Source organism: Mustelus asterias, chromosome 4 (genome assembly GCF_964213995.1).
Source record: "Mustelus asterias chromosome 4, sMusAst1.hap1.1, whole genome shotgun sequence".
Lineage (NCBI taxonomy): Eukaryota > Metazoa > Chordata > Chondrichthyes > Carcharhiniformes > Triakidae > Mustelus > Mustelus asterias.
This window is the reverse complement of record NC_135804.1, coordinates 74,992,835-75,017,798: the sequence shown is the minus strand read 5'-3', so window position 1 is coordinate 75,017,798 and position 24,964 is coordinate 74,992,835.

Below are 24,964 nucleotides of genomic sequence, written 5' to 3'. Positions count from 1 at the left end.
ACAACATTCGCCATTCTCCAGTCCTCTGGCACCATCCCCGTGGACAGCGAGGACCCAAAGATCAAAGCCAAAGGCTCTGCAATCTCATCCCTTGCCTCCCAAAGAATCCTAGGATACGTTTCATCAGGCCCAGGGGACTTATCGACCTTCAGTTTATTCAAAACTGCCAGGACATGCTCCCTCCGAACATCTATTTCCTCCAGCCTATTAGCCTGTAACACCTTCTCTTCCTCAAAAACATGGCCCCTCTCCTTGGTGAACACTGAAGAAAAGTATTCAATCATCACCTCGCCTATCTTTACTGACTCCATACACAAGTTCCCACTACTGTCCCTGACCGGCCCTAACCTCACCCTGGTCATTCTTTTATTCCTCACATAAGAGTAAAAAGCCTTGGGGTTTTCCTTGATCCGACCCGCCAAGGACTTCTCGTGTCCCCTCCTAGCTCTCCTAAGCCCCTTTTTCAGCTCATTCCTTGCTAACTTGTAACCCTCAATCGAGCCATCTGAACCCAGAAATACCCAGTGTATTACTGACAGATTGCTGTCTGAGATACCCAGTGTATTACTGAGAGAGTGCTGTCAGAGATACCCTGTGTATTACTGAGAGAGTGCTGTTGGAGGTACCATGTGTATTACTGAGAGAGTGCTGTCAGAGATTCCCAGTGTATTACAGAGAGATTGCTGTCAGAGATACCGAGTGTATTACTCTGAGACTGCTGTCTATGACACCGAGTGTATTACAGAGAGAGTGCTGTCAGAGATAATCAGTGTATTACTGAGAGTGCTGTCAGAGTTACCTCGTGTATTACTGAGAAATTGCTGTCAGAGATACCCAGTATATTACTGACAGATTGCTGTCTGAGATACCCAGTGTATTACTGAGAGAGTGCTGTCAGAGATACCCCAGTGTATTACTGACAGATTGCTGTCTGAGATACCCAGTGTATTACAGAGAGACTGCTGTTGAAGATACCGAGTGTTTTACCGACAGAGTGCTGTCGGAGATACCGAGTGTATTCCTGAGAGAGTGAACCATAGAACCATAGAAAATTACAGCTCAGAAACAGGCCTTTTGGCCCTTCTTATCTGTGCCGAACCATTTTATGCCTAGTCCCACTGACCTGCACTTGGACCATCTCCCTCCACACCCCTCTCATCCATGAACCCATCCAAGTTTTTCTTAAATGTTAAAAGTGACCCCGCATTTACCACTTTATCCGGCAGCTCATTCCACACTCCCACCACTCTCTGCGTGAAGAAGCCCCCCCTAATATTCCCTCTAAACTTTTATTCCTTTCACCCTTAACGCATGCCCTCTGGTTTTTTTCTCCCCGAGCCTCAGCGGAAAAAGCCTGCTTGCATTCACTCTATCTATACCCATCAAAATCTTATACACCTCTATCAAATCTCCCCTCAATCTTCTACGCTCCAGGGAATAAAGTCCCAACCTATTCAATCTCTCTCTGTAACTCAGCTTCTCAAGTCCCGGCAACATCCTTGTGAACCTTCTCTGCACTCTTTCAATCTTATTTACATCCTTCCTGTAACTAGGTGACCAAAACTGTACACAATACTCCAAATTCGGCCTCACCAATGCCTTATATAACCTTACCATAACACTCCAACTTTTATACGCGATACTCCGATTTATAAAGGCCAATGTACCAAAGGCACTCTTTACGACCCTATCCACCTGTGACGTCACTTTTAGGGAACTCTGTACCTGTATTCCCAGATCCCTCTGTTCAACTGCACTCTTCAGAGTCCTACCATTTACCGAGTACGTTCTTCTTGGGTTTGTCCTTCCAAAGTGCAATATCTCACACTTGTCTGCGTTAAATTCCATTTGCCATTTTTCAGCCCATTTTTCTAGTTGGTCCAAATCCCTCTGCAAGCTTTGAAAACCTTCCTCACTGTCCACTACACCTCCAATCTTTGTATCATCAGCAAACTTGCTGATCCAATTTACCACATTATCATCCAGATCATTGATATAGATGACAAACAACAATGGACCCAACACCGATCCCTGCGGCACACCACTAGTCACAGGCCTCCACTCAGAGAAGCAATCCTCCACAACCACTCTCTGGCTTCTTCCATTGAGCCAGTGTCTTATCCAATTTACTACCTCCCCATGTATACCCAGCGACTGAACCTTCCTAACTAACCTCCAATAAGGGACCTTGTCAAAGGCCTTGCTGAAATCCAGGTAGACAACATCCACCACCTTCCCTTCATCCACTTTCCTGGTAACCTCCTCAAAAAACTCTAATAGATTGGTCAAACATGACCTACCACGCACAAAGCCATGTTGACTCTCCCTAATAAGTCCCTGTCTATCCAAATATTTGTAGATCCTATCCCTTATCACACCTTCCAATAACTTGCCCACCACCGACGTCAAACCTACTGGCCGATAATTTCCCGGATTTCTTTTGGAACCTTTTTTAAACAACGGAACAACATGAGCCACCCTCCAATCATTCGGCACCTCCCCTGTGAATACTGACATTTTAATATGTCTGCCAGGGCCCCTGCAAGTTCAACACGAGCTTCCCTCAAGGTCCGTGGGAATACCCTGTCCGGTCCTGGGGATTTATCCACTCTGATTTGCCTCAGGACAGCGAGCACCTCCTCCCCTTTAATCTGTAAAGGTTCCATGGCCTCCCTACCAGCTTGCCATATTTCCGTAGACTCCATGCCCGTTTCCTCAGTAAATACGGATGCAAAAAAACCATTTAGTATCTCCCCCATCTCTTTTGGTTCCATACACAGTGTATCACTCTGGTCTTCAAGAGACCAAGGTGCTGTCGGAGATCCCTAGTGTATTACTGAGAGAGTGCTGTTGAAGATACCGAGTGTTTTACTGAGAGAGTGCTGTCGGAGATACCGAGTGTATTACAGAGAGAGTGCTGTCGGAGATACCCAGTGTATTACTGAGAGAGTGCTGTCGGAGACACAGAGCATATTACTGAGAGATTGCTGTCAGAGATGCCGAGTGTATTACTGAGAGACTGCTGTCAGAGTTACCCGGTGTATTACTGACAGATAGCTGTCTGAGATGCCCAGTGTATTACTGAGAGATTGCTGTCAGAGTTACCCAGTGTATTACTGAGGGATTGATGTCAGAGTTACCCAGTGTATTACTGAGAAATTGCTGTCAGAATTACCCAGTGTATTACTGAGAGATTGCTGGCTCAGATACCCAGTGTGTTACTGGGAGATTGCTGTTGGAGATACTCAGTGTATTACAGAGTGAGGGCAGTCAGAGATATCGTGTGTATTACTGAGAGAGTGCTGTCTGAGATACCCAGTGTATTACTGAGAGATTGCTGTCAGAAATATCCTGCCTATTACTGCGAGAGTGCTGTCAGAGATACCCAGTGTATTACTGAGAGAGTGCTGTTAGTGTCACCGAGTGTATTACTGAGAGATTGCTGTCAGAAATATCCTGCCTATTACTGCGAGAGTGCTGTCAGAGATACCCAGTGTATTACTGAGAGATTGCTGTCAGAGCTACCGAGTGTATTATTGAGAGATTGCTGTCAGAGATACCGAGTGTATTATTGAGAGATTGCTGTCAGAGATACCCAGTGTATTACTGAGAGATTGCTGTCAGAGCTACCGAGTGTATTATTGAGAGATTGCTGTCAGAGATACCGAGTGTATTATTGAGAGATTGCAGTCATAGATACCGAGTGTATTACTGAGAGAGTGCTGTCAGAGATACCGAGTTTGTGACTGAGAGATTGCTGTCAGAGATACCCAGTGTATTACTGAGAGAGAGCTGTTGGAGCTACCGTGGGTATTAATGAGAGAGTGCTGTCAGAGATTCCCAGTGTATTACAGAGAGATTGCTGTCAGAGATACCCAGTGTGTTACTGAGAGACTGCTGTCAGAGTTACCCAGTGTATTACTGAGAAATTGCTGTCAGAAATACCCAGTGTAATCCTGAGAGATTGCTGTCTGAGATACCCAGTGTAATGCTGAGAAATTGTTGTCAGAAATACCCAGTGTATGACTGAGAGATTGCTGTCTGAGATACCCAGTGTATTACTGAGAGAGTACGTTCGGAGATAGCCCAGTGTATTACTGAGAGAGTGTTGTCGGAGACACTGAGCGTATTGCTGAGAGTGTGCTGTCGGAGATAACGAGTGTATTGCTGAGAGATTGCTGTCAGAGATAACGAGTGTATTACTGAGAGATTGCTGTCAGAGATACCCAGTGTATTACTGAGAGAGTGCTGTCTGAGATACCCAGTGTATTACTGAGGCAGTGCTGTCAGCGATACCCAGTGTATTACTGAGAGAGTGTTGTCAGAGATACCGAGTGTATTACTGACAGTTTGCTGTCTGAGATGCCTCGTGTATTACTGAGAGATTGCTGTCAGAGTTACCCAGTGTATTACTGAGAAATTGCTGTCAGAATTACCCAGTGTATTACTGAGAGATTGCTATCTGAGATACCCAGTGTATTACTGAGAGATTGCTGTCAGAGACACTCAGTTTATTAGAACCATAGAAAATTACAGCTCTGAAACAGGCCTTTTGGCCCTTCTTATCTGTGCCGAACCATTTTATGCCGAGTCCCACTGACCTGCACTTGGACCATATCCCTCCACACCCCTCTCATCCATGAACCCGTCCAAGTTTTTCTTAAATGTTAAAAGTGACCCCGCATTTACCACTTTATCCGGCAGCTCATTCCACACTCCCACCACTCTCTGCGTGAACAAGCCCCCCCTAATATTCCCTTTAAACTTTTCTCCTTTCACCCTTAACCCATGCCCTCTGGTTTTTTTCTCCCCTAGCCTCAGCGGAAAAAGCCTGCTTGCATTCATTCTATCTATACCCATCAAAATCTTATATACCTCTATCAAATCTCCCCTCAATCTTCTACGCTCCAGGGAATAAAGTCCCAACCTATTCAATCTCTCTCTGTAACTCAGCTTCTCAAGTCCCGGCAACATCCTTGTGAACCTTCTCTGCACTCTTTCAATCTTATTTACATCCTTCCTGTAACTAGGTGACCAAAACTGTACACAATACTCCAAATTCGGCCTCACCAATGCCTTATATAAACTTGATGTGGAGATGCCGGCGCTGGACTGGGGTAAGCACAGTAAGAAGTTTCACAACACCAGGTTAAAGTCCAACAGGTTTATTTGGTAGCAAATACCATAAGCTTTCGGAGCAGAGCTCCTTCGTCAGATGGAGTGGATATCTGTTCTCAAACAGGGCACAGACACAGGAATCAAATTACAGAATACTGATTAGAATGCAAATCTCTACAGCCAGCCAGGTCTGAAATGTACGGACAATGTGGGTGGAGGGAGCATTCAACACAGGTTAAAGAGATGTGTATTGTCTCCAGACAGAACAGCTTGTGAAATTCTGCAAGTCCAGGAGGCAAGCTGTGAGGGTTACTGATAATGTGACATAAATCCAACATCCCGGTTTAGGCCGTCCTCATGTGTGCGGAACTTGGCTATCAGTTTCTGCTCAGTGACTCTGCGCTGTCGTGTGTCGTGAAGTGCACACCACTAGTCACAGGCCTCCACTCAGAGAAGCAATCCTCCACAACCACTCTCTGGCTTCTTCCATTGAACAGTAAGAAGTCTCACGACACCAGGTTAAAGTCCAACAGGTTTATTTGGTAGCAAATACCATAAGCTTTCGGAGCACAGCTCCTTCGTCAGATGGAGTGGATATCTGTTCTCAAACAGTGCAAACAGACACAGAAATCAAATTACAGAATACTGATTAGAATACTGATTCTTCCATTGAGCCAGTGTCTTATCCAATTTACTACCTCCCCATGTATACCTAGCGACTGAACCTTCCTAACTAAACTCCCATGAGGGACCTTGTCAAAGGCCTTGCTGAAATCCAGGTAGACAACATCCACCGCCTTCCCTTCATCAACTTTCCTGGTAACCTCCTCGAAAAACTCTAATAGATTGGTCAAACATGACCTACCACGCACAAAGCCATGTTGACTCTCCCTAATGAGGGATTGCTGTCAGAGATACCGAGTATATTACTGAGTGATTGCTGTCATAGATGCCGAGTGTATTACTGAGAGGGTGTTGTCAGAGATATGAGTGTATTGCTGAGACAGTGCTGTCAGTGACACCGAATGTATTACTGAGAGATTGCTGTCATAGATACCGAGTATGTGAGTGAGTGCTGTCGCAGATAATGAGTGAGCCACTGAGAGATTGCAGTCATAGATGCTGAGTGTATTACTGAGAGATTGCTGTCAGGGATACCCAGTGTATTACTGAGAGAGTGCTGTTGGAGGTACCCTGTGTATTACCGAGAGAGTGCTGTCAGAGATTCCCAGTGTATTACTGAGAGATTGCTGTCAGAGATACCGAGTGTATTACTGAGAGATTGCTGTCAAAGATTCCGAGTGCATTACTGAGAGATTGCTGTCAGAGACACCAAGTGTATTACTGAGAGAGTGCTGTCGGAGGTACCGATTGTATTACTGAGAGATTGTTGTCATAGATACCGAGGGCATAACTGAGATAGTGCTGTCAGAGATACCGAGTGCATTACTGAGAGAGTGCTGTCACAGATACCGAGCGTATTACTGAGACAGTGCTGTCAGCGATACCCAGTGTATTACTGAGAGATTCCTGTCATAGATACCGAGTGTATTACTGAGAGAATCCTGCCATGGATGCCGAGTTTATTACTGAGAGATTGCTGTCAGAGATACGAGTGTATTACTGAGAGATTGCTGTCAGAGATACGAGTGTATTACTGAGAGAGTACTGTCAGAGATATCGAGTGTATTACTGAGAAATTGTTGTCGGAGGTCCCGAGTTCATTTCGGAGAGAGCCTTGTCAGAGATACCCAGTGCATTACTGAGAGATTGCGCTCAGAGTTACCGAGTGTATTACTGAGAGATTGCTGTAATAGATACTGAGCGTATATCTGAGAGATTGCTGTCACAGAAACTGAGTGTATTACTGAGAGATTGCTGTCAGAGATACCGAGTGTATTATTGAGAGATTGCTGTCAGAGATACTGAGTGTATTATTGAGAGAGTGCTGTCAGAGATACTGAGTGTATTACTGAGAGATTGCTGTCAGAGTTACCGAGTGTATTACTGAGCAATTGCTTTCAGAGATACCCAGTGTATTACTGAGAGATTGCTGTCATAGATACTGAGCATATTACTGAGAGAGTGCTGTCACAGAATACTGGTGTATTACTGAGAGATTGCTGTCATAGATACCGAGTGTCTGAGTGAGTGCTGTCGCAGATAATGAGTGTGCCACTGAGAGATTGCAGTCATAGATGCTGAGTGCATTACTGAGAGAGTGCTGTCTGAGATACCCAGTGTATGACTGAGAGATTGCTGTCGGAGATACTGAGTGTATTACTGAGAGATTGCTGTCAGAGATACCCAGTGTAATGCTGAGAGATTGTTGTCAGAAATACCCAGTGTATTAATGACAGATTGCTGTCTGAGATACCCAGTGTATTACTGAGAGATTGCTGTCAGAAATACCCAGTGTATTACTGAGAGAGTACTTTCGGAGATAGCCCAGTGTATTACTGAGAGAGTGCTGTTGGAGACACTGAGCGTATTGCTGAGAGAGTGCTGTCAGAGAAAACGAGTGTATTACTGAGAGAGTGTTGTCAGAGATACCGAGTGTATTACAGAGAGAGTGCTGTCGGAGATACCCAGTGTATTACTGAGAGCGAGCTGTCAGAGATACCGAGTGTGTTACTGAGAGATTGCTGTCAGAGTTACCCAGTGCATTACTGACAGTTTGCTGTCTGAGATGCCCAGTGTATTACTGAGACATTGCTGTCAGAGATACCCAATGTATTACTGAGAGATTCCTATCTGAGATACCCAATTTATTACTGAGAGATTGCTGTCAGAGATACCCAATGTATTACTGAGAGATTCCTATCTGAGATACCCAATTTATTACTGAGAGATTGCTGTCAGAGGTACCCAGTGTATTACTGAGACAGTGCTGTCAGAGATACCGAGTGTCTTATTGAGAGACTGCTGTCAGAGATACTGATTGTATTACTGAGAGATTGCTGTAATAGATATTGAGCGTATTACTGAGAGATTGCTGTCACAGAAACCGAATGTATTACTGAGAGAGTGCTGTCAGAAATAACCTGCCTATTACTGCGAGAGTGCTGTCAGAGATACCCAGTGTATTACTGAGAGATTGCTGTCAGAGATACCGAGTGTATGATTGAGAAATTGCTGTCATAGATACCGAGTGTATTACTGAGAGATTGCTGTCAGAGATACTGAGTGTATTACTGAGAGATTGCTGTCAGAGATACCAAGTGTATTACTGAGAGATTGCTGTAATAGATACTGAGCGTATTATTGAGAGATTGCTGTCACAGAAACCGAGTGTATTACTGAGAGATTGCTGTCAGAGTCACCGAGTCTATTACTGAGTGATTGCTGTCAGAAATATCCTGCCTATTACTACGAGAGTGCTGTCAGAGATAACCAGTGTATTACTGAGAGATTGCTGTCAGAGATACCGAGTGTATTACTGAGAGATTGCTGTCAGAGATACCGAGTGTATTACTGAGAGAGTGCTGTCAGAGATACCCAGTGTATTACTGCGAGAGTCCTGTCAGAGATACCGAGTGTGTTACTGAGAGAGTGCTGTCAGAGATACCGAGTATATTACTGAGAGATTGCTGTCAGAGATACCGAGTGTATTACTGAGAGATTGCTGTCAGAGATACCGAGTGTATTACTGAGAGAGTGCTGTCAGAGATACCCAGTTTATTACTGAGAGAGTGCTGTCAGAGATACCGAGTGTATTACTGAGAGATTGCTGTCAGAGATACCGAGTGTATTACTGAGAGAGTGCTGTCAGAGATACCCAGTGTATTACTGCGAGAGTCCTGTCGGTGACACCGAATGTATTACTGAGAGAATTCTGTCATAGATACTGAGTGTGTGAGTGAGTGCTGTCTCCGATAATGAGTGAGCCACTGAGAGATTGCAGTCATAGTTGCTGAGTATATTACTGAGAAATTGCTGTCAGAGATACCCAATGTATTACTGAGAGATTGCTGTCAGAGATACCCAGTGTATTACTGTGAGATTGCTGTAAGAGATACCGAGTGTAATACTGAGAGATTGCTGTCGGAGATACCCAGTGTGTTACTGAGAGATTGCTGTCGGAGGTGCCAAGGGTGTTTCTGAGAGATTGCTGTCAGAGATACCAGCGTATTAGTGAGAGAAAGCTGTCATAGAAACTTAGTGTATTACTGAGGGATTGCTGTCACCCATGCCAAGTGTGTGAGTGAGTGTTGTCGGAAATAATGAGTGTGCCACTAAGAGATTGCAGTCATAGATACCGAGTGTATTGCTGAGAGAGTGCTGTCAGAGATACCGAGTGTATTACTGAGAGAGTGCTGTCAGAGATACCGAGTGTATTACTGAGAGATTGCTGTCAGAGATACCGAGTGTATTACTGAGAGATTCCTGTCATAGATACCAAGTGTATTACTGAGAGATTCCTGTCATAGATACCAAGTGTATTACTGAGAGATTCCTGTCATAGATACCAAGTGTATTCCTGAGAGATTGCTGTCAGAGACACCGAGTGTATTACTGAGAGATTCCAGTCAGAGATATCGAGTGTATTACTGAGAAGTTGTTATCGGAGGTCCCGAGTTCATTTCTAAGAGATTCTTGTCGGAGATACCCAGTGTATTACTGAGAGGTTGCTGTCAGAGATGCCCAGTTTATTCCTGAGAGAGTGCTGTCAGAGATACCGAGTGTATTACTGAGAGATTGCTGTCATAGATACCGAGTGTATTGCTGAGAGATTGCGTTCAGATGCCGAGGTGTATTACTGAGAAATTGTTGTCCGAGATACCGAGTGTATTCCTGAGAGATTACTGTCAGAGGTACCCAGTGTATTACTGAGAGAGTGCTGTCAGAGATACCGAGTGTATTACTGAGAGATTGCTGTCAAAGATTCCGAGTGTATTACTGAGAGATTGCTGTCAGAGACACCAAGTGTATTACTGAGAGAGTGCTGTCGGAGGTACCGATTGTATTACTGAGAGATTGTTGTCATAGATACCGAGGGCATAACTGAGATAGTGCTGTCAGAGATACCGAGTGCATTACTGAGAGAGTGCTGTCACAGATACCGAGCGTATTACTGAGACAGTGCTGTCAGAGATACCCAGTGTATTACTGAGAGATTCCTGTCATAGATACCGAGTGTATTACTGAGAGAATCCTGCCATGGATGCCGAGTTTATTACTGAGAGATTGCTGTCAGAGATACGAGTGTATTACTGAGAGATTGCTGTCAGAGATACGAGTGTATTACTGAGAGAGTACTGTCAGAGATATCGAGTGTATTACTGAGAAATTGTTGTCGGAGGTCCGGAGTTCATTTCGGAGAGAGCCTTGTCAGAGATACCCAGTGCATTACTGAGAGATTGCGCTGAGTTACCGAATGTATTACTGAGAGATTGCTGTCAGTGATACCCAGTTTATGACTGAGAGATTGCTGTCAGAGATTCGAGTGTATTACTGAGAGATTGATGTCAGAGATACGAGTGTATTACTGACAGAGTGCTGTCGGAGATACCTGGTGTATTACAAAGACGGTGGTGTCGGAGAAACTGAGCGTATTACTGAGAGATTGCTGTCAGAGATACCGAGTGTATTATTGAGAGATTCCTGTCAGAGATACCAAGTGTATTACTGAGAGATTCCTGTCATAGATACCAAGTGTATTACTGAGAGATTCCTGTCATAGATACCAAGTGTATTCCTGAGAGATTGCTGTCAGAGACACCGAGTGTATTACTGAGAGATTCCAGTCAGTGATATCGAGTGTATTACTGAGAAGTTGTTATCGGAGGTCCCGAGTTCATTTCTAAGAGATTCTTGCCGGAGATACCCAGTGTATTACTGAGAGGTTGCTGTCAGAGATGCCCAGTTTATTCCTGAGAGAGTGCTGTCAGAGATACCGAGTGTATTACTGAGAGATTGCTGTCATAGATACCGAGTGTATTGCTGAGAGATTGCGTTCAGATGCCGAGGTGTATTACTGAGAAATTGTTGTCCGAGATACCGAGTGTATTCCTGAGAGATTACTGTCAGAGGTACCCAGTGTATTACTGAGAGAGTGCTGTCAGAGATACCGAGTGTATTACTGAGAGATTTCTGTCAAAGATTCCGAGTGTATTACTGAGAGATTGCTGTCAGAGACACCAAGTGTATTACTGAGAGAGTGCTGTCGGAGGTACCGATTGTATTACTGAGAGATTGTTGTCATAGATACCGAGGGCATTACTGAGATAGTGCTGTCAGAGATACCGAGTGCATTACTGAGAGAGTGCTGTCACAGATACCGAGCGTATTACTGAGACAGTGCTGTCAGAGATACCCAGTGTATTACTGAGAGATTCTTGTCAGATATACCAAGTGTATTACTGAGAGATTGCAGTTAAACATGCCCACTGTATTACTGAGAGATTGCTGTCAGAGATACCGAGTGTATTACTGAGAGATTCCTGTCATAGATACCGAGGGCATTACTGAGAGATTCCTGTCATAGATGCCGAGTGTATTCCTGAGAGATTGCTGTCAGAGACACCGAGTGTATTACTGAGAGATTGTTGTCAGAGATATCGAGTGTACTACTGAGAGATTGTTGTCAGATATACCAAGTGTATTACTGAGAGATTGCAGTTAAACATGCCCACTGTATTACTGAGAGATTGCTGTCAGAGATACCGAGTGTATTACTGAGAGATTCCTGTCATAGATACCGAGGGCATTACTGAGAGATTCCTGTCATAGATGCCGAGTGTATTCCTGAGAGATTGCTGTCAGAGACACCGAGTGTATTACTGAGAGATTGTTGTCAGAGATATCGAGTGTATTACTGAGAAATTGTTGTCGGAGGTCCCGAGTTCATTTCTGAGAGAGCCTTGTCGCAGATACCCAGTGTATTACTGAGAGATTTCGCTCAGAGTTACCGAGTGAATTACTGAGAGACTGCTCTCAGAGATGCCCAGTTTATGACTGAGAGATTGCTGTCAGAGATAACGAGTGTATTACTGAGAGATTGCTGTCGGAGATACCGAGTGTATTGCTGAGAGAATGCTGTCATAGATACTGAGCGTATTACTGAGAGATAGCTGTCAGAGATACCGAGTGTATCACTGAGACAGTGCTGTCATAGATACCCAGTGTATTACTGGGAGATTGCTGTCGGAGATACCTGGTGTATTACTGAGAGAGTGCTGTCAGTGATTCCGAGTGTATTACTGAGAGGGTGCTGTCGGAGATACTGAGCGTATTACTGAGAGATTGCTGTCAGAGATACCGAGTGTATTACTAAGAGATTCCTGTCATAGATACCGAGTGTATTACTGAGAGATTCCTGTCATAGATACCGAGTGTATTACTGAGAGATTCCTGTCATAGATGTCGAGTTTATTCCTGAGATATTGCTGTCAGGGATACGAGTGTATTACTGAGAGATTGCTGTCAGAGATACGAGTGTATTACTGAGAAATTGTTGTCGGAGGTCCCGAGTTCATTTCTGAGTGATTCTTGTCGGAGATACCCAGTGTATTACTGAGAGATTGCTGTCAGAGATGCCCAGTTTATTACTGAGAGATTGCTGTCAGAGATGCCCAGTTTATTACTGAGAGATTGCGGTCAGAGATAGCAAGTGTATTACTGAGAGATTGCTGTCAGAGGTATGCGAGTGCATCACTGATAAATTGCTCTCAGAGATTGCTGGCGGAGATAGCGAGTGCATTACTGAGAGATTTCTGTCATAGATACCGAGTGCATTGCTGAGAGATTGCGTTCAGAGATGCCGAGGTGTATTACTGAGAAATTGTTGTCCGAGATACCGAGTGTATTCCTGAGAGATTACTGTCAGAGGTACCCAGTGTATTACTGAGAGATTGCTGTCAGAGAAACCGAGTGTAATCCTGAGAGATTGCTGTCAAAGATACCGAGTGTATTACTGAGAGATTGCTGCCAGAGACTACCAGTGTATTACTGAGAGACTGCTGTCAGAGATAGAGAGTTTATTACTGAGGGATTGCTGTCGGAGGTACCGATTGTATTACTGAGAGATTGTTGTCATAGATACCGAGGGCATTACTGAGACAGTGCTGTCAGAGATACTGGGTGTATTACTGAGAGATTCCTATCTGAGATACCCAATTTATTACTGAGAGATTGCTGTCAGAGGTACCCAGTGTATTACTGAGACAGTGCTGTCAGAGATACCGAGTGTCTTATTGAGAGACTGCTGTCAGAGATACTGATTGTATTACTGAGAGATTGCTGTAATAGATATTGAGCGTATTACTGAGAGATTGCTGTCACAGAAACCGAATGTATTACTGAGAGAGTGCTGTCAGAAATAACCTGCCTATTACTGCGAGAGTGCTGTCAGAGATACCCAGTGTATTACTGAGAGATTGCTGTCAGAGATACCGAGTGTATGATTGAGAAATTGCTGTCATAGATACCGAGTGTATTACTGAGAGATTGCTGTCAGAGATACTGAGTGTATTACTGAGAGATTGCTGTCAGAGATACCAAGTGTATTACTGAGAGATTGCTGTAATAGATACTGAGCGTATTATTGAGAGATTGCTGTCACAGAAACCGAGTGTATTACTGAGAGATTGCTGTCAGAGTCACCGAGTCTATTACTGAGTGATTGCTGTCAGAAATATCCTGCCTATTACTACGAGAGTGCTGTCAGAGATACCCAGTGTATTACTGAGAGATTGCTGTCAGAGAAACCGAGTGTATTACTGAGAGATTGCTGTCAGAGATACCGAGTGTATTACTGAGAGATTGCTGTCAGAGATACCGAGTGTATTACTGAGAGAGTGCTGTCAGAGATACCCAGTGTATTACTGCGAGAGTCCTGTCAGAGATACCGAGTGTGTTACTGAGAGAGTGCTGTCGGTGACACCGAATGTATTACTGAGAGAATTCTGTCATAGATACTGAGTGTGTGAGTGAGTGCTGTCTCCGATAATGAGTGAGCCACTGAGAGATTGCAGTCATAGATGCTGAGTATATTACTGAGAGATTGCTGTCAGAGATACCCAGTGTATTACTGTGAGATTGCTGTCAGAGATACCGAGTGTAATACTGAGAGATTGCTGTCGGAGATACCCAGTGTGTTACTGAGAGATTGCTGTCAGAGATACCAGCGTATTAGTGAGAGAGAGCTGTCATAGAAACTTAGTGTATTACTGAGAGATTGTTGTCACCCATGCCAAGTGTGTGAGTGAGTGTTGTCGGAAATAATGAGTGTGCCACTAAGAGATTGCAGTCATAGATCCCGAGTGTATTACTGAGAGAGTGCTGTCAGAGATACCGAGTGTATGATTGAGAGATTCCTGTCATAGATAACGAGTGTATTACTGAGAGATTGCTGTCAGAAATATCCTGCCTATTACTGCGAGAGTGCTGTCAGAGATACCCAGTGTATTACTGAGAGATTGCTGTCAGAGATGCCGAGTGTATTACTGAGAGATTGCTGTCAGAGATACCGAGTGTATTACTGAGAGATTGCTGTCAAAGATACACAATGTATGACTGAGAGATTGCTGTCAGAGATACCGGGTGTATTACTGAGAGATTGCTGGCGGAGATACCGAGTGTATTACTGAGAGATTGCTGCCAGAGACACCCAGTGTATTACTGAGAGACTGCTGTCAGAGATAGAGAGTTTATTACTGAGGGATTGCTGTCGGAGGTACCGATTGTATTACTGAGAGATTGTTGTCATAGATACCGAGGGCATTACTGAGACAGTGCTGTCAGAGATACTGGGTGTATTACTGAGAGATTCCTATCTGAGATACCCAATTTATTACTGAGAGATTGCTGTCAGAGGTACCCAGTGTATTACTGAGACAGTGCTGTCAGAGATACCGAGTGTCTTATTGAGAGACTGCTGTCAGAGATACTGATTGTATTACTGAGAGATTGCTGTAATAGATATTGAGCGTATTACTGAGAGATTGCTGTCACAGAAACCGAATGTATTACTGAGAGAGTGCTGTCAGAAATAACCTGCCTATTACTGCGAGAGTGCTGTCAGAGATACCCAGTGTATTACTGAGAGATTGCTGTCAGAGATACCGAGTGTATGATTGAGAAATTGCTGTCATAGATACCGAGTGTATTACTGAGAGATTGCTGTCAGAGATACTGAGCGTATTACTGAGAGATTGCTGTCAGAGATACCAAGTGTATTACTGAGAGATTGCTGTAATAGATACTGAGCGTATTATTGAGAGATTGCTGGTCACAGAAACCGAGTGTATTACTGAGAGATTGCTGTCAGAGTCACCGAGTCTATTACTGAGTGATTGCTGTCAGAAATATCCTGCCTATTACTACGAGAGTGCTTTCAGAGATACCCAGTGTATTACTGAGAGATTGCTGTCAGAGAAACCGAGTGTATTACTGAGAGATTGCTGTCAGAGATACCGAGTGTATTACTGAGAGATTGCTGTCAGAGATACCGAGTGTATTACTGAGAGAGTGCTGTCAGAGATACCCAGTGTATTACTGCGAGAGTCCTGTCAGAGATACCGAGTGTGTTACTGAGAGAGTGCTGTCGGTGACACCGAATGTATTACTGAGAGAATTCTGTCATAGATACTGAGTGTGTGAGTGAGTGCTGTCTCCGATAATGAGTGAGCCACTGAGAGATTGCAGTCATAGATGCTGAGTATATTACTGAGAGATTGCTGTCAGAGATACCGAGTGTATTACTGAGAGATTGCTGTAAGAGATACCGAGTGTAATACTGAGAGATTGCTGTCGGAGATACCCAGTGTGTTACTGAGAGATTGCTGTCAGAGATACCAGCGTATTAGTGAGAGAAAGCTGTCATAGAAACTTAGTGTATTACTGAGAGATTGTTGTCACCCATGCCAAGTGTGCGAGTGAGTGTTGTCGGAAATAATGAGTGTGCCACTAAGAGATTGCAGTCATAGATACCGAGTGTATTACTGAGAGAGTGCTGTCAGAGATACCGAGTGTATTACTGAGAGATTGCTGTCAGAGATACCGAGTGTATTACTGAGAGAGTGCTGTCAGAGATACCGAGTGTATGATTGAGAGATTCCTGTCATAGATAACGAGTGTATTACTGAGAGATTGCTGTCAGAAATATCCTGCCTATTACTGCGAGAGTGCTGTCAGAGATACCCAGTGTATTACTGAGAGATTGCTGTCAGAGATGCCGAGTGTATTACTGAGAGATTGCTGTCAGAGATACCGAGTGTATTACTGAGAGATTGCTGTCAAAGATACACAGTGTATGACTGAGAGATTGCTGTCAGAGATACCGGGTGTATTACTGAGAGATTGCTGGCGGAGATACCGAGTGTATTACTGAGAGATTTCTGTCATAGACACCAAGTGTATTACTGAGAGATTGCTGGCGGAGATACCGAGTGTATTACTGAGAGATTGCTGTTGGAGATACCGAGTGTATTACTGAGAGATTCCTGTCATAGGTACCGAGTGTATTACTGAGAGATTCCTGTCATAGGTACCGAGTGTATTACTGAGAGATTCCTGTCATAGGTACCGAATCTATTACTGAGAGATTCCTGTCATAGATACCGAGTGTATTCCTGAGAGTTTCCTGTCATAGATGCCGAGTGTATTACTGAGAGATTGCTGTCAGTCATAGCGAGTGTATTACTGAGAGATTGCTGTCAGAGGTACGCGAGTGCATTACTGATAAATTGCTCTCAGAGATTGCTGTCAGAGATACTGAATGTATTACTGAGAGATTGCTGCCGGAGACACCAGGTGTGTTAGTGAGAGCGTGCTGTCAGAGATAACGAGTGTATTACTGAGAGATTGCTGTCAGAGATACCGAGTGTATTCCTGAGAGATTGCTGTCAGAGATACCGAGTGTATTACAGAGAGATTACTGTCAAAGATACCCATTGTATGACTGAGAGATTGCTGTCAGAGATAACGAGCGTATTACTGAGAGATTACTGTCGGAGACACCAGGTGTGTTAGTGAGAGCTTGCTGTCAGAGATACACAGTGTATGACTGAGAGAATGCTGTCAGAGATAACGAGTGTATTACTGAGAGATTGCTGTCAGAGATACCGAGTGTATTCCTGAGAGATTGCTGTCAGAGATACCGAGTGTATTACAGAGAGATTACTGTCAAAGATACCCATTGTATGACTGAGAGATTGCTGTCAGAGATAACGAGCGTATTACTGAGAGATTGCTGTCGGAGATACCTGGTGTATTACTGAGAGAGTGCTGTCAGTGATTCCGAGTATATGACTGAGAGGGTGCTGTCGGAGATACTGAGCGTATTACTGAGAGATTGCTGTCATAGATACAGAGGGTATGATTGAGAGATTGCTGTCAGAGATACCGAGTGTATTACTGAGAGATTGCTGTCAGAGATACCGAGTGTATTACTGAGAGATTCCTGTCAGAGATACCGAGTTTATTACTGAGAGATTCCTGTCAGAGATACCGAGTTTATTACTGAGAGATTCCTGTCAGAGATACCGAGTGCATTACTGAGAGATTGCTGTCAGAGATACCCAGTGTATGACTGAGAGATTGCTGTCAGAGATACCGAGTGTATTACTGAGAGATTGCTGTCGGAGACACCAGGTGTGTTAGTGAGAGATTCCTGTCAGAGATACCGAGTGTATTACTGAGAGATTCCTGTCATTGATGCCGTGTTTATTACTGAGAGATTGCTGTCAGAGATTCGAGTGTATTACTGAGAGATTGATGTCAGAGATACCGAGTGTATTACTGAGAGATTGATGTCAGAGATACGAGTGTATTACTGACAGAGTGCTGTCGGAGATGCCTGGTGTATTACAGAGACGGTGGTGTCGGAGAAACTGTGCGTATTACTGAGAGATTGCTGTCAGAGATACCGAGTGTATTATTGAGAGATTCCTGTCATAGATACCAAGTGTATTACTGAGAGATTCCTGTCATAGATACCAAGTGTATTACTGAGAGATTCCTGTCATAGATACCAAGTGTATTCCTGAGAGATTGCTGTCAGAGACACCGAGTGTATTACTGAGAGATTCCAGTCAGAGATATCGAGTGTATTACTGAGAAGTTGTTATCGGAGGTCCCGAGTTCATTTCTAAGAGATTCTTGTCGGAGATACCCAGTGTATTACTGAGAGGTTGCTGTCAGAGATGCCCAGTTTATTCCTGAGAGAGTGCTGTCAGAGATACCGAGTGTATTACTGAGAGATTGCTGTCATAGATACCGAGTGTATTGCTGAGAGATTGCGTTCAGATGCCGAGGTGTATTACTGAGAAATTGTTGTCCGAGATACCGAGTGTATTCCTGAGAGATTACTGTCAGAGGTACCCAGTGTATTACTGAGAGATTGCTGTCAAAGATTCCGAGTGTATTACTGAGAGATTGCTGTCAGAGACACCAAGTGTATTACTGAGAGAGTGCTGTCGGAGGTACCGATTGTATTACTGAGAGATTGTTGTCATAGATACCGAGGGCATAACTGAGATAGTGCTGTCAGAGATACCGAGTGCATTACTGAGAGAGTGCTGTCACAGATACCGAGCGTATTACTGAGACAGTGCTGTCAGAGATACCCAGTGTATTACTGAGAGATTCCTGTCATAGATACCGAGTGTATTATTGAGAGAATCCTGCCATGGATGCCGAGTTTATTACTGAGAGATTGCTGTCAGAGATACGAGTGTATTACTGAGAGATTGCTGTCAGAGATACGAGTGTATTACTGAGAGAGTACTGTCAGAGATATCGAGTGTATTACTGAGAAATTGTTGTCGGAGGTCCCGAGTTCATTTCGGAGAGAGCCTTGTCAGAGATACCCAGTGCATTACTGAGAGATTGCGCTCAGAGTTACCGAATGTATTACTGAGAGATTGCTGTCAGTGATACCCAGTTTATGACTGAGAGATTGCTGTCAGAGATAACGAGTGTATTACTGAGAGATTGCTGTCGGAGATACCGAGTGTCTCACTGAGACAGTGCTGTCATAGATACTGAGCGTATTACTGAGAGATAGCTGTCGGAGATACCGAGTGTATCAATGAGACAGTGCTGTCATAGATACCCAGTGTATTACTGGGAGATTGCTGTCGGAGATACCTGGTGTATTACTGAGAGAGTGCTGTCAGAGATTCCGAGTGTATGACTGAGAGGGTGCTGTCAGAGATACCGAGTGTATTACTAAGAGATTCCTGTCATAGATACCGAGTGTATTACTGAGAGATTCCTGTCATAGATGCCGTGTTTATTACTGAGAGATTGCTGTCAGAGATTCGAGTGTATTACTGAGAGATTGATGTCAGAGATACGAGTGTATTACTGACAGAGTGCTGTCGGAGATACCTGGTGTATTACAGAGACGGTGGTGTCGGAGAAACTGAGCGTATTACTGAGAGATTGCTGTCAGAGATACCGAGTGTATTATTGAGAGATTGCTGTCAGAGATACCGAGTGTATTATTGAGAGATTCCTGTCATAGATACCAAGTGTATTACTGAGAGATTCCTGTCATAGATACCAAGTGTATTCCTGAGAGATTGCTGTCAGAGACACCGAGTGTATTACTGAGAGATTCCAGTCAGAGATATCGAGTGTATTACTGAGAAGTTGTTATCGGAGGTCCCGAGTTCATTTCTAAGAGATTCTTGCCGGAGATACCCAGTGTATAACTGAGAGGTAGCTGTCAGAGATGCCCAGTTTATTCTTGAGAGAGTGCTGTCAGAGATACCGAGTGTATTACTGAGAGATTGCTGTCATAGATACCGAGTGTATTGCTGAGAGATTGTGTTCAGATGCCGAGGTGTATTACTGAGAAATTGTTGTCCGAGATACCGAGTGTATTCCTGAGAGATTACTGTCAGAGGTACCCAGTGTATTACTGAGAGAGTGCTGTCAGAGATACCGAGTGTATTACTGAGAGATTGCTGTCAAAGATTCCGAGTGTATTACTGAGAGATTGCTGTCAGAGACACCAAGTGTATTACTGAGAGAGTGCTGTCGGAGGTACCGATTGTATTACTGAGAGATTGTTGTCATAGATACCGAGGGCATTACTGAGATAGTGCTGTCAGAGATACCGAGTGCATTACTGAGAGAGTGCTGTCACAGATACCGAGCGTATTACTGAGACAGTGCTGTCAGAGATACCCAGTGTATTACTGAGAGATTCTTGTCAGATATACCAAGTGTATTACTGAGAGATTGCAGTTAAACATGCCCACTGTATTACTGAGAGATTGCTGTCAGAGATACCGAGTGTATTACTGAGAGATTCCTGTCATAGATACCGAGGGCATTACTGAGAGATTCCTGTCATAGATGCCGAGTGTATTCCTGAGAGATTGCTGTCAGAGACACCGAGTGTATTACTGAGAGATTGTTGTCAGAGATATCGAGTGTATTACTGAGAAATTGTTGTCGGAGGTCCCGAGTTCATTTCTGAGAGAGCCTTGTCGCAGATACCCAGTGTATTACTGAGAGATTTCGCTCAGAGTTACCGAGTGAATTACTGAGAGATTGCTCTCAGAGATGCCCAGTTTATGACTGAGAGATTGCTGTCAGAGATAACGAGTGTATTACTGAGAGATTGCTGTCGGAGATACCGAGTGTATTGCTGAGAGAATGCTGTCATAGATACTGAGCGTATTACTGAGAGATAGCTGTCAGAGATACCGAGTGTATCACTGAGACAGTGCTGTCATAGATACCCAGTGTATTACTGGGAGATTGCTGTCGGAGATACCTGGTGTATTACTGAGAGAGTGCTGTCAGTAATTCCGAGTGTATGACTGAGAGGGTGCTGTCGGAGATACTGAGCGTATTACTGAGAGATTGCTGTCAGAGATACCGAGTGTATTACTAAGAGATTCCTGTCATAGATACCGAGTGTATTACTGAGAGATTCCTGTCATAGATACCGAGTGTATTACTGAGAGATTCCTGTCATAGATGTCGAGTTTATTCCTGAGATATTGCTGTCAGGGATACGAGTGTATTACTGAGAGATTGCTGTCAGAGATACGAGTGTATTACTGAGAAATTGTTGTCGGAGGTCCCGAGTTCATTTCTGAGTGATTCTTGTCGGAGATACCCAGTGTATTACTGAGAGATTGCTGTCAGAGATGCCCAGTTTATTACTGAGAGATTGCGGTCAGAGATAGCAAGTGTATTACTGAGAGATTGCTGTCAGAGGTATGCGAGTGCATCACTGATAAATTGCTCTCAGAGATTGCTGGCGGAGATAGCGAGTGTATTACTGAGAGATTTCTGTCATAGATACCGAGTGCATTGCTGAGAGATTGCGTTCAGAGATGCCGAGGTGTATTACTGAGAAATTGTTGTCCGAGATACCGAGTGTATTCCTGAGAGATTACTGTCAGAGGTACCCAGTGTATTACTGAGAGATTGCTGTCAGAGAAACCGAGTGTATTCCTGAGAGATTGCTGTCAAAGATACCGAGTGTATTACTGAGAGATTGCTGCCAGAGACACCCAGTGTATTACTGAGAGACTGCTGTCAGAGATAGAGAGTTTATTACTGAGGGATTGCTGTCGGAGGTACCGATTGTATTACTGAGAGATTGTTGTCATAGATACCGAGGGCATTACTGAGACAGTGCTGTCAGAGATACAGAGTGTATTACTGAGAGATTGCTGTCAGAGATACCGAGTGTATTGCTGAGAGATTGCTGTCAAAGATACCCAGGGTATTACTGAGAAATTGCTGTTAAAAATGCCCAGTGTATTACTGAGAGATTGCTGTCAAAGATACGAGAGTATTACTGAGAGATTGTTGTCGGAGGTCCCGAGTTCGTTTCTGAGAGATTCTTGTCGGAGATACCCAGTGCATTACTGAGAGATTCCTGTCAGTGATGCCCAGTTTATTACTGAGAGATTGCGGTCAGAGACAGCAAGTGTATTACTGAGAGATTGCTGTCAGAGGTACGCGAGTGCATCACTGATAAATTGCTCTCAGAGATTGCTGGCGGAGATACTGAATGTATTACTGAGAGATTGCTGTCGGAGGTACGCGAGTGCATCACTGATAAATTGCTCTCAGAGATTGCTGGCGGAGATAGCGAGTGTATTATTGAGAGATTGCTGTCAGAGATACCCAGAGTATTACTGAGAGATTTCTGTCATAGATACCGAGTGCATTGCTGAGAGATTGCGTTCAGAGATGCCGAGGTGTATTACTGAGAAATTGTTGTCCGAGATACCGAGTGTATTCCTGAGAGATTACTGTCAGAGGTACCCAGTGTATTACTGAGAGATTGCTGTCAGAGATACCGAGTGTATTCCTGAGAGATTGCTGTCAGAGATACCGAGTGTATTACTGAGAGATTGCTGCCAGAGACACCCAGTGTATTACAGAGAGAGCGCTGTCAGAGATAGAGAGTTTATTACTGAGAGATTGCTGTCGGAGGTACCGATTGTATTACTGAGAGATTGTTGTCATTGATACCGAGGGCATTATTGAGACAGTGCTGTCAGAGATACCGAGTGTATTACTGAGAGAGTGCTGTCACAGATACCAAGTGTATTCCTGAGAGATTGCTGTCAGAGACACCGAGTGTATTACTGAGAGATTCCAGTCAGAGATATCGAGTGTATTACTGAGAAGTTGTTGTCGGATGTCCCGAGTTCATTTCTGAGAGATTCTTGTCGGAGATACCCAGTGTATTACTGAGAGATTGCTGTCAGAGATGCCCAGTTTATTACTGAGAGAGTGCTGTCTGAGATACCGAGTGTATTACTGAGAGATTGCTGTCATAGATACCGAGTGTATTGCTGAGAGATTGCGTTCAGATGCCGAGGTGTATTACTGAGAAATTGTTGTCCGAGATACCGAGTGTATTCCTGAGAGATTACTGTCAGAGGTACCCAGTGTATTACTGAGAGATTGCTGTCAGAGATACCGAGTGTATTACTGAGAGATTGCTGTCATAGATACCGAGTGTATTGCTGAGAGATTGCGTTCAGATGCCGAGGTGTATTACTGAGAAATTGTTGTCCGAGATACCGAGTGTATTCCTGAGAGATTACTGTCAGAGGTACCCAGTGTATTACTGAGAGATTGCTGTCAGAGATACCGAGTGTATTACTGAGAGATTGCTGTCAAAGATTCCGAGTGTATTACTGAGAGATTGCTGTCAGAGACACCGAGTGTATTACTGAGAGAGTGCTGTCGGAGGTACCGATTGTATTACTGAGAGATTGTTGTCATAGATACCGAGGGCATTACTGAGATAGTGCTGTCAGAGATACCGAGTGCATTACTGAGAGAGTGCTGTCACAGATACCGAGCGTATTACTGAGACAGTGCTGTCAGAGATACCCAGTGTATTACTGAGAGATTCCTGTCAGATATACCAAGTGTATTACTGAGAGAGTGCTGTCGCAGGTACCGATTGTATTACTGAGAGATTGTTGTCAGAGATACCGAGTGCATTACTGAGAGAGTGCTGTCACAGATACCGAGCGTATTACTGAGACAGTGCTGTCAGAGATACCCAGTGTATTACTGAGAGATTCCTGTCAGATATACCAAGTGTATTACTGAGAGATTGCAGTTAAAAATGCCCAGTGTATTCCTGAGAGATTGCTGTCAGAGATACCGAGTGTATTACTGAGAGATTGCTGCCAGAGACACCCAGTGTATTACTGAGAGATTGCTGTCAGAGATAGAGAGTTTATTACTGAGAGATTGCTGTCGGAGGTACCGATTGTATTACTGAGAGATCGTTGTCATAGATACCGAGGGCATTACTGAGAGAGTGCTGTCAGAGATACCGAGTGTATTACTGAGAGAGTGCTGTCACAGATACCAAGTGTATTCCTGAGAGCTTGCTGTCGGAGATACTGCGTGTATTACTGAGAGATTGATGTCAGAGATATCGAGTGTATTACTGAGAAGTTGTTGTCGGAGGTCCCGAGTTCATTTCTGAGAGATTCTTGTCGGAGATACCCAGTGTATTACTGAGAGGTTGCTGTCAGAGATGCCCAGTTTATTACTGAGAGAGTGCTGTCTGAGATACCGAGTGTATTACTGAGAGATTGCTGTCATAGATACCGAGTGTATTGCTGAGAGATTGCGTTCAGATGCCGAGGTGAGTTACTGAGAAATTGTTGTCCGAGATACCGAGTGTATTCCTGAGAGATTGCTGTCAAAGATTCCGAGTGTATTACTGAGAGATTGCTGTCAGAGACACCGAGTGTATTACTGAGAGATTGCGGTCAGAGATACCGAGGGCATTCCTGAGATAGTGCTGTCAGAGATACCGAGTGCATTACTGAGAGATTGCTGTCAGAGATACCCAGTGTATTACTGAGAGATTCCTGTCAGATATACCAAGTGTATTACTGAGAGATTGCAGTCAAAAATGCCCAGTGTATTACTGAGAGATTGCTGTCAGAGATACCGAGTGTATTACTGAGAGATTCCTGTCATAGATACCGAGGGCATTACTGAGAGATTCCTGTCATAGATGCCGAGTGTATTCCTGAGAGATTGCTGTCAGAGACAACGAGTGTATTACTGAGAGATTGCTGTCAGAGATATCGAGTGTATTACTGAGAAATTGTTGTCGGAGGTCCGGAGTTCATTTCTGAGAGAGCCTTGTCGCAGATACCCAGTGTATTACTGAGAGATTTCGCTCAGAGTTACCGAGTGAATTACTGAGAGATTGCTGTCAGAGATGCCCAGTTTATGACTGAGAGATTGCTGTCGGAGATACCGAGTGTATTGCTGAGAGAGTGCTGTCATAGATACCGAGCGTATTACTGAGAGATAGCTGTCAGAGATACCGAGTGTATTACTGAGAGATTGCTGTCCGAGATACCTGGTGTATTACTGA